Here is an 18,732-nt window from a genome sequence, read left to right on the forward strand (position 1 = left end):
ATCATAGAAAGTGCACATATGAGAATTGATGAGTTTGCAGAAAAGAATGAAGAAGAAAGCCACAAAGAGCTAGAGGATTACAAAAGATTTATTTACTATGAACCTAGCACCCTGCCAAATCTATCTAAAAGAAAGGAGAGTTCTCCTCTCGAGTCCCCAAAATCTCCAATAGTTATCAAGTTGCAAATAGTGCAACCTGAGTTACAGTCTAAAGGACTTGAGTCATAGTCAGAAGCTATCGAGTTAGTTCAAACTGAGTCTAAAGGACTTGAGTCACAGATAGTGGGACTTGAGCTTGATACTAAATTTCATGATAAAAATGAGGGAACTCATACCAAATCCAAAGAACTTATGTTAGCAAAATATGTCAGAAGGAATCATGCACCTGATTAGATCATTGGAGACAAATATGATGGAATAATGACAAGAAGCAAATTGAATGGTACATGTTTACTTTCTAAATTTGAACCAAGAAATATTAAAGATACATTAGATAATGAAATTTTGGTTGAAGTGATGAGTGAAGAGATCGAATGGATAGAGAAGAACAAAACTTGGACTCTTGTTCCTAAACCCAAGGATAAAAATGTAATTGGCACAAAGTGGGTATTCAGAAACAAGCTAAATGAAGATGGAAAATTGTCTAAAAGTAAAGCAATATTGGTATGTAAAGATTATTCTCAAGAAGAAGGTATTGGTTATGGTTAAACCTTTGCTCCTATTGCAAGAGTAGAAGGTGTTAGAACTTTACTTTCATATGCAACTCACAAAGGATTTAAAGTGTATCGAATGGATGTTAAATCTACATTCTTGAATAGAATTTTTGATGAGGAAGTCTACATTGAACAATCAAAAGGTTTTGTAGATCCTAACAAAAGAAATATGGTCTGAGAATTACAAAAAGCATTATATGGTCTCAAGCAAGCTCCCAGAGCTATGTATGAAAGACTATATAACTATTTGATATAGATTGGTTTTCAAAGAACAAATGATAACAATAGCTTGTATATCAAATAAGGACTAGAAAAAAATATTGTGTTGGGAGAAATATTCATTGATGAAACTTTGTTCACAAAAAATGATGACTTGTGCAAGAGATTTTCAAAAGAAATGAGCAAAGAATTTGAAATGTCTATGAATGGAGAGATAAAATTCTTTGTTGGATTACAGATTCAATAGAAGAAAGATGGTATCTACATCACTCAATCCAAATACATCAAGGAGATAATAAAGAAATTTGGAATGGAAGATTTAAGACTATTTGGAACCCCTATGTCTACTAGACATAATCTTTCCAAGAATTATGATTCTAAAGAAGTAGATCAAACCACATATAGATCAATGATTGGAAAATTATAGTATGTAGTGCATACAAGGCCTGACATTTCCTTAGTAGTTGGTATGGTGGAAAAATTTTGAGTGAAACCAAAAGAAAATCACATGATGGAAATCAAGAGAATCATGAGATATCTAAAAGGTAATGAAGTTTGTGGCTTATGGTACAAACTTGGAGGCAATCTAGACTTGAAGGTGTTCACTAATGTTGATTGGGAAATAAGTCTTCATGACAAAAAAAGCACTAGTGGTGGAGCATTCTTTATTGGTAAAAGACTAGTGTCTTGGACAAGTAAGAAACACAATTGTATCTCTCAATCCATAGAAAAAGTAGAATATGTGGTAGCAAAAGTTAATTGTTTTAACTTGGTTTGGTTCAAACAATTGTTAAAATAAATGGAGATAGAGATAAAATATCTAGTAGTCATATATTGTGATAACACTAGTGCAATCAATATATCAAAGAACCCAGTGATGCATTCCAAAACAAAGCACATTGCTATAAAATATCATTTCTTAAGAGAATTGGTGCAGGATAAAGAAGTTAGATTGGAATATATAAATATAAAAGAATAGATTGCAAACATATTCACCAAGCCATTACCTAAGGATGCATTTTTGTACCTAAAAGGTAAGCTATGGTTCATTCCCCTATCTAAAGCTTAATAAATGAAGTTTAGTGATGCATCAATCGGAGCAAGTTGAAGATCAATTAGTTGATACAGTATTGAGAAGGGCATATTGCAAATGAATTAGTATTTAAGGTACATTGATACTATCAAAAAATTTGTCTTTGGCATGTGTTGTCAAAGATGGAGAATTCTACTGTCATATCTCATAGAATTTTTTTTTATTTCAAAGAGGGAGAAGTTTTATGGAGAGATATCAAAGAGGGAGACTAAACTTTGCCAAAAGTTTTTGTAGACAGAAGTTTTCTGACAAAGGGATTTTTCTGAATGAAAAGGATATGTTCTCAAATATTCATTGTGTTATGACATGTTGCGTTTCCATCAATGCCAAAGAGGGAGATTTTTGGATACAATTAATTAATTTTGTATTATCTTTGATGTTACAAAAATATCATATCATTATCAATTAGTGTATGCCTAGCTCACTCAGACAGTGAAGACATTTTTCTATGTTTACCAAGCATTCATGTGCTTTCCTAGTTTAGAAGATAATGTCTACCAAGTTCACTCGAGCATCGAAGGAAAGTTTGCAAAAGATGAGTGTTAACTAAGATCACTAGATTAATGAAGAAAATATTGGATGGAATTAGTGTTAATTGAGTTCACTCAATTACCAAAGGATCTTTGCAAGTTTTTAGTGTTAGCCAAACTTCTATTGGTTAACATAGGGAAATCATTTCCAAGTTAGTGTCTACTAAAATAGGTCAGCTAACGAAGGGTTTTCTTGTTTTGGCATTTCAAGCTTAATTAATTTTTCTATTGATTCTATCCGACTGAGATGATGAATGTTAATTATTCTAATTTGCATTCTAGTTGACTTGACAATGAAAAAGATATAAGGTCAAGTTGTTGGATAATGTGTCTGAAGAAGTACAATAATGAAGATTTGAGAATTTCTTTGAGGAAGCAAATCTAAAGATAAGAAGGATGTGTTTGAGGAGCTGAAAGGATACATTTGATCAAGAAGGATCAAGTAAAAGCCAGAACAAAGATCTATAATCAGCAATTTAGTTGCACCTAAATTAGGTCATCTCATTGTTACTCTCTAACCATTGTAGCAGTGATCAAATCTCTTAACAGAGTTGACTTAATAGCTCTTTGTAAATCCTCTAACAAGGTGGTAGTTTTGTTGAATTATTTAAAGACCTCTAAAAAGGCCACTCCTAATAGGGTGATTAAATCCTTTAATAGGGTCCCACCTAATAGTATGTTTTGTAATCTTTAATAGGGTTGGCTCCTAACAAGGCTCACTTCAAAAGAGTAAAAATTAGTAACTAGTTACAATTGGTGGTTTTCCCAAATTGGGTTTCCACATTAAATCTTGGTGTCATATGTGCTCATGCTATTTCCCTTATGCTTGCAATTAAGTTAAAGTAATGATAATCATTGATAACACCTTAAGTTTTGTAATGCTAATACATTATTGAGCATTTACCAAGTTACAACATCTTATGTGTGTTTTTCGAGCATCAACAATATTCAAATTTTAGATTTTATTTTGTACTAACATCTAAGGGATCTCGGATTTTTTTTGTAGTAACTAATTCACCCCTCCCCTCTTAGTTACTCCTCTTATATTTCCAACATCTATTGTCATAGATTCTTGGCTTTAAGTGGCTTTGAGGTGTCACATGACACATCATAGATTCTCCACCATTTTAACCATGTTGACTTGTATGCATCATACAATCTTACATTTGGCATCTTGTGTCATATGTGTCATGGATTTCCTAAGGAATCTCTCCCCATGTTGCATATCTAAGGTGACAAGTTCAATGCTCTCCACTTGCATGTTGGCTACAAAATGAACCTTCTTGCTCTCATTTCCTATCCTAAGTCTTGAGTCCTTCATGTTCTTTGATTCTTAGTCCTAATTTCATAGTCTCTTGATGCTTCAAATCAATTATTCTAGTATTCTCAATACCATGATCCCATTATAGGTTTTTAATTTTCAATAGTGTGCATTATAGGAAATTGGAGGTACATCATATGGAGAAGAAAGAAGGACATGAGAGCTACAAATAAAGAGGGAGATTTTACTTTATGTTACTTTCTTGATTTAGTTGGCTTTCATGGTAGAATAGAGGTTATTAGCATATATTTATTGAGTTTTGTGATTTTCCCATAGTATGTTAGATATTAGCCCATTTTTCTGGTCCTACAAAGGGAATTTTTCCCTAAAACATGATTTTTATCCAAATTTTTCTAGTCATAGGAGAGTCAAGAATGTTGTAGTACTAGTTTCTTGAGCACATAGATGAATAGTTGGGAGCATGGAGAAGTGCACAAATAATATTTGAGGTCAAGAGGTGATTGTTTGGATGAGAAAACTGGGGAAAGCCCCAAAACACTATTTTTGTATTGCATTCTTCATCATTTAACCAAGACAAACCTTCATCTAAGAAAAACAAAACCATGTTTTACTATGTGTAGGAGTAGGATATCCAAATTGTTGCAAAAAATCCAGAAACTACTCCCAAAAACATTTATGAAGAAATAGGGTTGATTTTTTTATTTCATCTTGGGAACATGCCCATCTCATAAAGTGTCTAAACACTTTACCACCAAGTCGACATCTTCTTGGAGGTCTAATAAAAATATTTTTTTTGGGTTTTTTGTTGTGATCACAAATTCACGATATGAAGTTCAATCATAGGTTTAGATCCATGATTTTTGGAGTGAAAAAACATATTCCCTTGCACATTTTGAAGTGAGTATTTTATCATTCATTTAACTATTTATTCTAGACCTATTTCTATATCTTAATTATGTTGATTGAATATATTTAACACATATATATATATATCTTGGATTTTTCATTTAATAAATTATTTCAAATTCACATTTGCATTTATACATCTTTAATGTCCAAGGGGTTTAGTATAGTTGGTTGAAGAAATGAGTTCTCATTGTGGACACCCTAGTTCAAATCCCAAGAGGGACATCTTGTGGAATTCTAAGTTGTGACTCTTGGTCTTCTATTGGTTGTATTTGTCTCATTTATAAGAAGTGGATTCTAAGTTGTGACTCTTGGTCTTCCAATTGTTGTTTCTAGTTTGATTTCTCAAAAGGAGCTTGAATAAGTTGTAATTGTTTCTCTTAAGGAGCACCCAATATGTAAACGATCTTAATATAATTTATAAATCCTTAGTAAAATTAACATTACATGAATGGGGAATTTCTTGTGTACTTCTTTGATATAATTTGGATTTAATATTGAAATCCCTTTATCCCTTTTGGTTTTGATAATCTAACTTGGGTTATATTTGAGGGCCCCTCTTTCTCTTGTATTTTAAATGTTAGTGTGGAAATGGTTATTTAATGAATTCATATCACCTAGATTATATTGTTAAATTTATTGACCTTCATTTCATCACTAAGAATTTTGGCGAACCTGACTTATGCTCCTTTCTTATTAGATTTACATTGTTTCTTTGCATTGAGTGTTTACCTACTTTTCATGAACCTTACCTGTGCCCCTTTCTTATTAGAGATAGATATTATTTTTTCATTGAATTTCTACCTTATTTTAGCAAACCTCACTTGTGTCTCTTCTAATCACCTAAAAATTGTCATCTAGACTATTAGCCTCCTTCTCAGCATTTTGGCTAAATTATTTAATCATTTACCTAGGCCAAATTTCTAAAATTCAATTTATTTGACTTTAACCTATAGTTTGACTATAATATCCTACATCCATATTTTATTAAAATAATATGTCCCCTTTTAATTAAATCAAAGACCCTATTCTTCTAACCCACTCAATGGGTGCACACATAAAGTCTTTTTCCTATTTACAAATAAAAATAAAAATTTCAACTCTCTCTCATTGGTTGACTTGATCTTGCATGTGGATCATGCTAAAATTCAACCCCCACCCTTGATCCCTCATTTATTGATCTTGATATTAACCATGCATACACCATTAAAAGAGAGAGCCCCTTCCCTCTCTAAAGATCCCACTTTTCAACTATTGTTATGTTGTAGGTTTCTTGACAAGTTTTCTTGGAGCACTTGTGGAAAACTTCTTGCTTCTTGTCTCATTATTGCATTCTCGTCCTAGTTTAGATTCATTTGCAATAGTTTAGCTTTCCCTTTGTATTAGCTTAGATCACATAGTTTAATTAAAATGGTTGTAACACTTTCATTTTACATAGTTTATTTGCATTCTTCTATTCCATTCTAGCACAGCTTCATTTCTTACATTGCATGTTGTAGAGTTCTTTGACATTTGCACTCGTTCTCTTGTCTAAGGAATATAATTTTTCATGGTTTACTAGCAAGGGTTGCATCTCTAAGGCTAAGCTGAAATTTTTTCTTATTCTTATGCACATACCTTGCACTCCATGACTAGGGAGCTTTAAGCCACCATTCAAGCTTTCCAACTCAAGTAAAACCTTGGATAGAAGGGTTTAGGGTGGTGCACAATTCTAGTGTACATTTTTGGTGCCCACCCTTGTCTCAAGTGATTTTTATAGGAAGGGTCTAGAAAAAACACTTCTTAGGTGCCTAGAACTAGAATATTCTGAAAAGGAATTGGCTAAAGTCCACAACAACATCTGCGAGGCACACTCTAATGGCCTTGCACTAGCTTGAAAACTACTTAGGGTAGGTTACTATTGGTTGAATATGTAGGTTGATGCTAGTAGATATGCTAAATCTTGCAAGAAGTGTCAGTTGCATAGTAACCGTATTCATGCTCCTAGACGTGAACTTATCGCTTCTATCAAATATTGGCATTTTCAATAGTGGGAATTTGATTTGGTGGGAAAAATTCATCCAAGCTCTTCTAGTGAACATAAATTCATCATTACAACAACTGAATACTTCACAAAATGGGTTGAAGTTGTTCCCTTTTCTACTACTACATGTAATCATGTTGCTTTGTTCATTTTCAACCATATCATTTATCGCTATGGTATCCCATCCTTTATTGTCACTAATAATGGAGGAAAATCCAAAAATAAGGACCTTAAGGAAATCTACAAGAAATTCAAGATAAAACAACACTGGTCCTTTATATACTACCCTCAAGGGAATGACCAAGCTAAGGCCTATAACAAGACACTATTAAAGATCCTACATAGAATGGTGCAAAAATTAGGTCGAGATTAGCATTTTCAAATCAATCTAGCATTATGGGCTTATAGGACCGCTATATGCACTCCCACAAGAGCTACACCTTTTTCAATAGCCTATGGTTTTAAAGTTGTCCTACCTTTAGAGGTTGAGAGTCCCTCCTTGCAAGTCTCCATACATGGATTAATCACTAATGAAGACCATAGCGTAATGACCTACTAGGAGATCCTTGGGACAATGATAAATAAAAGGCAAGATACTTTTTTTAAACAAGTATGAATGCACATAAAAATCAACATACAAGGATCACAAAGATCACAACGAAAGACTAAACAAACATCCAACACCAACAAATCTCCAAGTGTCACTACCGACCAAAAATGATGAAGCTATGGAGGTTGCAAATGCATTTGAATCCTAAACATCCCAGATTCAAAAGGTCAAACACTAGGGTTCAAGAGCTCCATAGAAGGTATCCCAATCACCTCTAAAAACCCTTTAGTCAAGTCAAAAAGTGCCCGCTGGTCACCCAAGTAGCTTTTCCCACAAACCAAGGTGACATTTCCAAATGACCTAGGCAATACTTTACTAGTATCATATGATTCTCAAAAGGTCATGCAATACTTTCAAGGTTTGGGCAATAGAGTTACTATGGTCGTGCAATACTTTACTAGCATCATACAACAAAACTCTAGAGGACATGCAATACTTTCTAGTATTGTATGGTGGAATTCCTTAAGTGTGGGACAGTTCTTAGTATCATACAATAGTTATCCTTTGGGTGTGCATTTTTTTCCAGTACCAACCAATATTGAAGCATGATCACCCAAGAATGCAAGGAAACATTTCGATGAACAACTAGATTGAAGAATAAGAGTTAGAACCTCAACATTGGGGAGTACTAGATCCACAAGTCAAGGCTTGGACACTCAAACACAAGAAAAACAAGATGGAAATACAACTAACAGTCTAATCAAAAGCAGAATATGAAAACATGCAAAAAGAAACATCACAATGCACAAAAACAACTAAACTCTTGCACAATTCCTCCTAACTATAATAGCATCAGGAGACCTCAAAGGTCCTAGCCATCCCCTATGTGTAACATCCAAACTAAAAAGTGGATAGTTGGAGCTATCTTATGAGGGTGTCACTACTATAATGTAATAACACCATAAGAACAAGAACATCTAAATGCTAAACCAATAAAGAAATAGATATCCAGCTAAGTGAATCACATCATCTAACCATATGCTAAACATCATAAATAAGGAATGCATCAAATAAAATAACATCATCTAAAAATGATATCCAAGCATTCCAATTAATGCATAAATCAAAAGGGAACATACTCCAGAACCCTTGAAAATGTCCATGGCTAAGACTCATGCTAGAAAGTAAAGAGGACTACAGCCAAGATCATGAGGCAATGCAACTACAACTGGTCCTAGTCAAACACTCAATAAGTCAATTATGTAGGTACTTGATGGAAGGTAAATTGCTTGGCATTGGGTAGCCCAAGCTAGTATTATGTGGCATCAACTTCCCTAAGGAGGCACATGTACTGTATCCTTGGACTAACACCAGGTTCTCACATATCCTTTTATTATCTTAAATTTATTACCCATTAATTTATTTAGTTATCACTTAATTAAACCTTCTTCATGCCAACTTGGGAAATAGTCACCAAGGTTGCAGTAGAAGTCCCTCCATAGTGCTACCCTACCCTACCCATGCTCATCACATAGTGAGTGCTTGTAGGCATGCATATTCCCAACCCAACCATAATGAACATAACTCCATCAAATACAACTAGGATTTCAGGCCTCACAAGTTACCCAAAAAATGTACCTGCACGTGCTCGTGTGTGGGCGCACCACCATCATGAAGATCATAAAACAAGGGTTGGATGAGAACATGAGAAAAAAAACACTAAACTAAATACAAACTCAAGATTTTTGATGTGGCACATATCCCAATGCAACATAAAAGTGCAACAATAGTCTGAACGACATCCTACAAATAGTCCAAGTCCACAACCAACATCATGCCAAGAGAATGTGAGAAAATTGGGTGACATGCAAATCAAGGTATAAACCTCTCCAAAAACCAACATTGAAAAAAATAAATGAAAATAAAACCAATTCACCCCAAGAATGAATAAGCCACAAAAATCCAATAAAATTTGGGTTTGAACATTGTATGCATAAACAACCAACATAACAATGCAAATCCCCAAACACTCAACCTAAAAATTAGGGAAATGATCATACCCAACCAACTAGGTAGAGTTCGCAATCAAAAATAGAGGGAAACACTAGTTCTTAACCTCCTAACATGCAACTACAAGAAATAGAAGCAAAAATAGAGCTAAAACATAAAAATAGGAGAGCCCTACCTAACAACCAAGAGGGAAAAAATAGGAATTAACACAATAAAATAAATAACCCACAGAAGCTCCCAAAAGTCACAGAAATCCAAGGTCTCCCTAAGCTAGATCCAATGAGACTGATCTCATGAAGATCCCATGCCCGTAGCTCATACAGTGAATAGAAACACAATCCTACAGAAGAGGATTTGGAAAAAGCTCTCAATTTTCTTATTTCAAAAAGTGACAAGTGAGGAATAAAATTCTTTTTTGGATACTTATTCAATTTTTGAGTGCATAATCAATTAGGAAAAATAACCATGTCACCTAGTTAAACCCTAATTTGACCCAAACAAAAATAGGCTATTCCAAGTAGTTGGAATTCATCTACAGCAAAGCTCAAAACCCTTAAACCAAAATCATAGAATTTCTTAATAACTTTCACAACAAATGTGAACCTCTAAATGCATAGACATGCTCATAGGTCTAATCACATAATGCAAATAAGTCTGGATTCATTAAATCACCAGAAGGTTTAATTTAAATAATTGAACAAGATACGTTGACCATATAGGGGTGACATTGGCTAGATATGAATAGTTGAATCACTAACTCCATGTGCCATTACTAGGGATATAAATCTTGCACACTAAAATATATGATCAAGTGAAATTACATATAATAACATAGCTGAAGTAATAAATGCATTAAATAACCTAATTTAACCATTCATTTAATTATACTAAAATAATCTATTTACATCACTCACTTTCACATAAAGAATCACAAAGAAAGAATGAAGTAAATAACCATAGCATTAAATCCAAACATAAATATAATCAGAGGACATGTCCAAGTAAGGGATAACCAGATATCATCATAAAACATATTGTCACCAGATATGATCAATTGAATACATAGTAATCTATCATTTTATGATACTAGAAATCAAAGTATAACATTTAACCATCAGGTCATCGATCAAATATAAAGTAACATGAGTAACAAGTATCTCTCAAATCAAAATATAACAAGGTATAGACTACAAATAGGAGAGGCACTACATCCAGCCCCACTAGGCATAACATTACTCTTGGAAGCCTACAAAAAGATAATGGTACAAAACTCTCAACCATATAGCATTTACCTAAGTAGCAGAAGTCTCATCGCTTGGGTCCCATTAAACCATTTCAAATTTAGTCTCTAATGATGAAAGATGCAAATGGGCTCCAAATAAATTTTCCCATCCTCCACCTACAAAGCATCCCAATCAAGAACATGGGTCACATCAAGAATATACTACATCAAAACATAAACATGGAAAACATCATGGATGCATGATAGGCTTGGTGGAAACTCTAGTCAATAAGTAATAGGATCAATCTTCTCAAGGATCTCAAATGATCCAACAAAACATGGTACCAACTTAGAGCCTTTCCCATAACAGATGGGGCTCTTCCTTAGATGCACTCTCAAGAATACCCTCTCACCAACATAAAAGTGACAATCCAACCTATGGGCATTTGCATACTTGTTCTACCTATCCTAAGAAATAACCAAATGCTCTCTAATGTGAACAACTTGTTGCTCCGTATCCTGAAGCATATCTAAACCTAGAAGTACTTGGTCCTCCAAATAATCTCAACTAAAAGGGGTACAATGCAGTCTACTGTACAAGGCCTTAAATGGTGACATGCTAAGAGAACTATGATACTCATTGCTATAAGTAAACTCAAAAAGGTATAAATAATCCTCCCACTTCACCTGCCTATCCATCATATACATTCAAAGCATGTCTTTTAGAACCTAGTCCACTCTCTCTGTCTAACCATCGATCTCTGGATGGTAAGACAAACTAAAATTGAGTTGCTCACCCAATGCATGCTGGAGAGATGTCCATAGTGCTAAAGTATACACTGGATCTCTATCAAAAATAATTTGATGAGGCATCCCATACAGTCAAACAATTTCTTCCAAGAAAACATGCATTATAGATGAAGCCATGTAAGATGTCCTCATGGGTGAAAAATGTGCTACCTTGGACAACTTTTCCACTATCACCATGATATAGTCATGCCATCATGATGATATAGGTAATCCAATGATGAAATCAATAGATATGGTATCCCATTACCACTCTGGAATGAGATGTGGCTGCAAAAGACCCACTAAATATTGATGTTTTTCCTTCACTCTCTAGTACTTGAGACATCCAACCATAAAATTGGCAACATCATGCCTCATCCTTTCCCAAAAGTACAACTATTTAAGATTGGCATGCATCTTCTTGATGCTGAGATGTGCAGGATATGGTACATGATGTGCTTCTAACAACATCAAGGTACAAAGATCACCAGACATAGGTACATAGATATTCCTCAAGTATCATAGCAGTCCATCAGACTCAAAAAAATAACTTGAAACCTCTCCTCAAGGGTACATTTAGACTTGATCTCTACCCTCACCTCCTGATACCAAGTGTCACTAGGAAAGGCCTCCAAGATATGGCCTTGGAAATCTACTCCCAATGAAAAAATTGATATCTCATTTCACCTCCTACGCAAGGCATCTGTGATGAGACTTTTGTTCCCTTTAATGTACCAAACATCAAAGTCATATTCACATAGGAACTCCATCTAGGGACATTGTCATGCCTTTAGGTTTGGTTGAGTAAAGATATACTACAAACTATGATGATCATTGTGCAAATCAAACCTATGTCCCAAAAGGAAATGTCTCCAACTCACAAGTGCATGCACTATGGCCACAAGTTCCAAATCTTGAGTGGGGTAGTTGAGCTCAGGTTCCTTAAGTTTTCTAGGCTCGTATGCAATCACAGGACCATCCTACATCAACACTATACCCACACCTTCTAATGAAGCATTCGTGCAAATCATAAAATTTCCTACAAGATTAGGCACTACAAGGACTGGTGCACTAATCAAATACTCCTTAAGAGAAATAAATGATACTTCACACTGGTCTGACCAAGCATACTTCTTCCCTTTCTACTGAAGAGAAGTAATGGGATGAGCCACATGTAAAAAAATCCTTCATGAATTGATGGTAGTAGCCTACCAATCCCATGAAACTATGAACCTCAGAAACATTAGTGGGTACCAACCAATCCATGATAGCTTGGATTTTCTTCAGATCCACCACAATACCATCACTGGTGATGATATGCCCCAAATAATTCACCTCAAACTAGAAGAATTCACATTTACCCAAGCTACCATACAAATGATGATCTTACAAGGACTACAACACTTCGCATAAATGAACCTCATGTTCCTCAATAGTCTTAGAATATATCAATACATCATTCAAGAATACAATGATAGATTGATCAAGGTATGTGTGGAACACTCCATTCATCAAACTCATGAACACTGATGGTGCATTGGTTATCCCAAAGGGCACAACCATGAACTCATAATGCTCATAACATGTATGAAAAGTTGTCCAATGAATGTTGGCCTAATGAATATGAAGTTGATGGTATCTTGATTTAAGATCAATCTTTGAGAACACTCTCACTCCCTTTTGATCAAACAAATCATCAATTGTCAACTTATTTAATTGTCAGTAGTTAATGCCTAAACACAACGATTAATCCTTCTTCTTCACAAAGATAATTGGTATAACCCACAAAGATACCCTAGGACAAATATGGCCCTTGGCCAAAAATTCCTCCAAATACAATCTAAGCTCACTCAACTCCTAAGTAGTCATGAAGTAAGGAGTTCATGATATTGGCTCCACACCTAGTATGAGATCAATCCCAAAATCAATGTCATGTTGTGGTGGCATACCTGGTATCACATTAGGAAACATGTTTGCATACTCATGAAGGAGTGGGTGATCATCAAGTGTCACCATATGACTCTCAACTTCCTCAAGATCATTGACAAAGACTACAAAGATCTGACATCCCTTCTGCACACTCCACTTTAGTTGGTTAGTTGAGATCATTCGAAGTGAGAGTGGTCTCTAGACTCCTAAAAACTCCACCTACCAACCTATGTCATCAACACAAAGCACTAGCTTATGCTGGAAATCAATATTCACCTGAAGGATGGCTAACCAATCCATTTCCAACACAATTTCATATGATCCTAGTGATAGAATGTGAAGATCTAATGTGGTGGTGGAGGTACTCAAGTCTAAAACACATCCACTGACCAAGGAGTCCATAGCCACTTTAGATCTTGTGCCTAACTCAACTTGCCACCTATCAACCCAATTTTCTACCACTAGTCCACATAATTGAATAAGAGATGGTGAAATAAAAAAATCTAAAGCACTTGAATCAAATACTACTGAAGATGAAATACCAAGCAATGTACCTGTAGCCTCAACTATGATACCTAGGTGCTCAACTTGATGATTATCAATCACTGCAAAGACTCAATGACTTCTACCTACATCTCCCATAATAGGCTCTGATATGGCTACAACTCTACTTGGTCCTAAGAAATTCTTTAAAGGACATCTCACTGATTTATGGCTAAGATGGCCACTAGAATAATATTCTCTTGCAAAGTTGGAACTAGTTCCATGTCCACCTTGGGCAGCACTACAAAATGGTACACTTCCCTTGCTAAAGTTTTTCTGACTATTATAAGGGGTAAAATTCTATTGGTACTTCTAGCCATGGATTTGATCATCTCCTTTCTTCCCTAAGGTACCTAAATTCTATCCACCCTTTGACCAATATCCTTTTTGTAGATTCCCATGATGATATCCACCCTATGAGGGTGTTGACTGGGTTTGGCCCTTTCCTAAGGACTAAGAAATTTGTGCATCCTACCCTAAAGTCTATGCACTATGGTTCTAAGAACCTAATTTAACACTAAACCCCTTATCTAAATTACTCTTCATCATCTGTACCTTCTCTATAGCAAGGATAAGTGTCCTAGGTTGATGCATCCAAACCTCTCCAATGATGGAGTCCTTCAGACCTAGGACAAAATGATGAGTAAGGATTATCTCATCATGATTATAACATGAGTACTTCCTAAGATCAAAGAATCTAATCTCATACTAATCCACTGACATGTTCCCTTGTCTAATCTCATGGAACTCATTAGCTTGAGCCTTCTTGAACTGAGGGGATAGGAACCTCTCATAGACTCTCTCCTAAAAGATCTCCCAGGTGAGATTTTCTATATTGATCTAAAGTTTATGCCTCTCTATATTCCACCAAATAGATGTGTGGTCTCTCAATTGCATAACAATGCAAGATGCCCTCAAATTGGTTGCATATGGATACATGGAAAAGAAATGTTCCATATCCAATAAATAAGTTTCAGCCATAAGGCCACCTACATTACCTTCATAGAATGGTGGTTTAGATTGCTAAAGAAATTTCATAATCCAAATTGATAGAGTCCTCACCTTCATAGTCACAACCTCCCTAATAGTGCCTTCTACTACCAGGTGGTGTGCAAGAATTTTCATGCTCACGCTCCTCTCTATGATCTAACATATGGGAATCTCCATGATGAGATCCCTCTTCCTAGCCACAATCTTGTTGGTGTTCCTCTATACAAGGTCCCAACCAAGCTATAATCTCTTATAAAAAAGGCATCAATGCCCCAATGCCACTCTAATCATTATTATGCTATTTTCTCCACCAACCTGATGTTCCTCCTCTTGGTGTTCTTTTTCATTAACAATTCATTGGTTATTACCCTGACTACCAAGTCTACGTACAAGAGGAATCACTATGGAAGCAAAAAGATAAGGTCAGAATCATACATAACAATATTAAGAGCCAAAACTATGAACCAAAACAAGATATAAAAATAAGAAAACATAACAACATAGTGGAAGTATAACATAGAGATCCCAATGTCGCAACATGGGCTCTGATACTAGATGCAATGCCTTGCTCAAAGATCCTTGGAACAAGGATAAATAAAAGTCAATTTTTTTTTATTTTTTTAAACAAGTATGGATGCACATGATAATCAACATACAAGGATCACAAAGATCACAACAGGAGACTAAATAAACATCCAACACCAACGAATCTCCAAGAACCACTACTAACCAAAAATGATGAAGTTATGGAGGTTGCAAACGCATACGAATCCAAAATATCCTAGATTCAAAAGGTCAAACACTAGGGCTCAAGAGCTCCATAGAGGGTATCCTAATCACCTCTCAAAACCCTTTTGTCAAGTTGAAAAGTGTTAATTGGTCGCTCAAGAAGCTTTTCCCAAAAACCCAATTGACATTTCTGAATAGCCTAGGAAATACTTTACAAGTATCGTATAACATTTATGAAAGGTTGTGTGATACTTTTAGGGTTTGGGCAATAGAGTTACTATGGTCATGTGATACTTTACCAATATCGTATGAAAAAACTCTAAGGGACTTATGATACTTTCTAGTATCGTATGATGGAATTCCCTTAAGCGTGCAATACTTTCCAATATTGTATGACAGTTATCCTTTGGGTGTGAGACACTTTCTAGTATCACCCAATGCTGAAGCATTTTTACCCAAGAATGCAAGGAAACATTATGACGAACAACCAAAAGTAAGAATAAGAGTTTAGAACCTCCACACTAGGGAGTACTAGATCCACAAGTTGAGGATTAGATACTTGAACACAAGAACAACAAGATAGAAATAAAACTAACCATCTAATCTAAAGTAGAATATGAAAACATGCAAAAAGTAGCATCACAATGCACAAAAACAAATAAAATCTTATGTGGTTCCTCCCAACCATAATAGCATCATGAGAGCTCAAAGGCCCTAGCCATCCTCCATGCATAACATCTCAAACTGCCAACTAGATAGTTGGATCTATCTTATGAGGGCATCACTACTACAACATAATGACACCATAAGAATAAGAACATCTAAATATTAAACCAATTAAGTAATAGATAACCAACTAAGTGAATCACATCATCTAACCATATGTCAAACATCATAAATAAGGAATGTATCAAATAAACTAGCATTATCTAAACATGATATCCAAGAATTCCAATTAAAGCATAAATCACAAGGGAACATACTCTAGAACCCTTGATAAACCAAGTGAAATCAAGCATTGGTCGCACTGGAATAATAGACCATCTCTGTACACCAGTCCTGAATAGTGGTATAGGCAGCTACATATCCCAACCACATGAAACTTGTAGGTCCACTCCCATCATATTGATGGAGATAATGAACCAACCACAAACATGCATTAAGAAAACATCCATGGCTAATACTCACACTAGATAGTAAAGAGGACTGCAAACAAGATCATGAGATAATGTGAGTACAATAGGTCTTGGTCAGACACTAAATGGGTCAACTATGTAGGTACTTACTAGAGGGTAAATCACTTAGCATTGGGTAGTCCAAGCTAGTATCATGCAACATCAACTTCCCTGGGGAGGTGAACACATTGTATCCTCAGACTAATACTAGGTGCTCACATATCCTTTTATTATCTTAAATCTATTACCTAGTAATTAATTTAGTTATCACTTAATTAAGCCTTCTTTACGCCAACCTAGATAATAGTCACCAAGGTTATGGTAGAAGCCCCTCCATGGTACTACCCTACCCTACCCAAGATTGTTGGTAGGCATACATATTCCCAATCCAACCCTAATGAACATAACTCCATTGAATACAACCAAGAGTTTGAGCCTTGCAAGTCACCTGATAAATGCATGCACATGTGCTTGTGTATGGGTGCACCACCATCACGAAGATCATAAAAGAAGGGCTAGATGAGAACACTAGAAAAATAACACTCAACCAAATGCAATTATGGATGTGACATGCACCCTAATACAACATAAAAGTGTACCAATGGTCTGATTGACATCCTATGGATAATCCAAGTCCATGACCAACATCATGCCAAGAAAACTTGATAAAACTGGATGGTATGTAAATTGAGGTGAAAACCTTTTCGAAAACCAACGTTGATGAAAATCAAGGAAAATAAAACCCATTCACCCCAAGGATGAATAAGCCACAAAAATTGAATAAAATTTGAGTTTGAACATTATATGCATAAATGGCTAGCATAATGTTGTGAAACCCCAAACCCTCATCCCAAAAATTAGGGAAATGCTCATAATTGACCAACCGGGTAGAGCTAGCAATCAAAAATGAAGGGGAACACTATTTATCAACCTCCTAACATACAACTACCAAAAATAAAAGCAGAAATAGAGTTGAAACATAAAAATGGGAGAGCCCTACCTAACAACCAAAAGGGAAAAAATAGGAATAGACACAATAAAATAAATAACTTGTAAAAGTTGCCAAAAGTCACAGCAATCTAAGGTCTCCCTGAGCTAAATCATACGAGATGAATCTCATGAAGATACCATGCTCATAGCTCCTACAATGAATAGAAATACAATCCTACAAAAGAGGATTTGGAAAAAGCTCTCAATTTTCTTATTTCAAAAAGTGAGAAGTGAGAAATAAAGTTCCTTTTTGGATGCTTATTCAATTTTTGACTGAATAGTCAATTAGGGAAAATAACCAGGTCACATAGTTAAACCCTAATTCAACCTAAATGAAAATAGCCTATTCTAAGTAGTTGGAATTCATAAATGGCAAAGCTGCCAGAAAATAAAATTAATTGAAATAAAGCCCAAAAACTCTTAAACCAAAATCACAAAATTTCTTAATAACTTTTGCAACAAATATGAACCTCTAAATGCATAAACATGCTCATAGGTCTAATCACATAATGCAAATGATTCTAGATTTATAAAATCATTGAAAGGTTTAATTTAAACAATTAAACAAGATATGTCGACCATATAGGGACAACATTGGATAGACTTGAATAACTAATTAAATAATTCCATGTGCCACTGTCAGGGATATAAATATTGCACACTAAAATACATGATTAAGTGTAATTGCATATAATAACATAGACAAAGCAATAAATGCATTAAATAACCTAATTTAACTATTTATTTAAGTATACTGAAATAATCTATTTACATCACTCACTTTTCACATAAAGCATCACAAAGAAAGAATGAAGTAAATAACCATAGCATTAAATCCAACACATAAACATAATCAAAGGATACATCCAAATACTAGATAACCAGAGATCATCATAAAACATATTGTCATCTCAAAAAGGCACCATCATGCAGATATGACCAACTAAAAAACATAGCAATCTAACATCTATGATATTAGAAATCAAAGTATAACATCTAAACATTAGGTCATCTCAAATTAAAATAACATGAGTAACAA

The sequence above is a fragment of the Cupressus sempervirens genome, chromosome 4 (genome assembly GCF_028749045.1).
Source record: "Cupressus sempervirens isolate cs-2001-9-10 chromosome 4, ASM2874904v1, whole genome shotgun sequence".
Taxonomy (NCBI): Eukaryota; Viridiplantae; Streptophyta; class Pinopsida; order Cupressales; family Cupressaceae; genus Cupressus; species Cupressus sempervirens.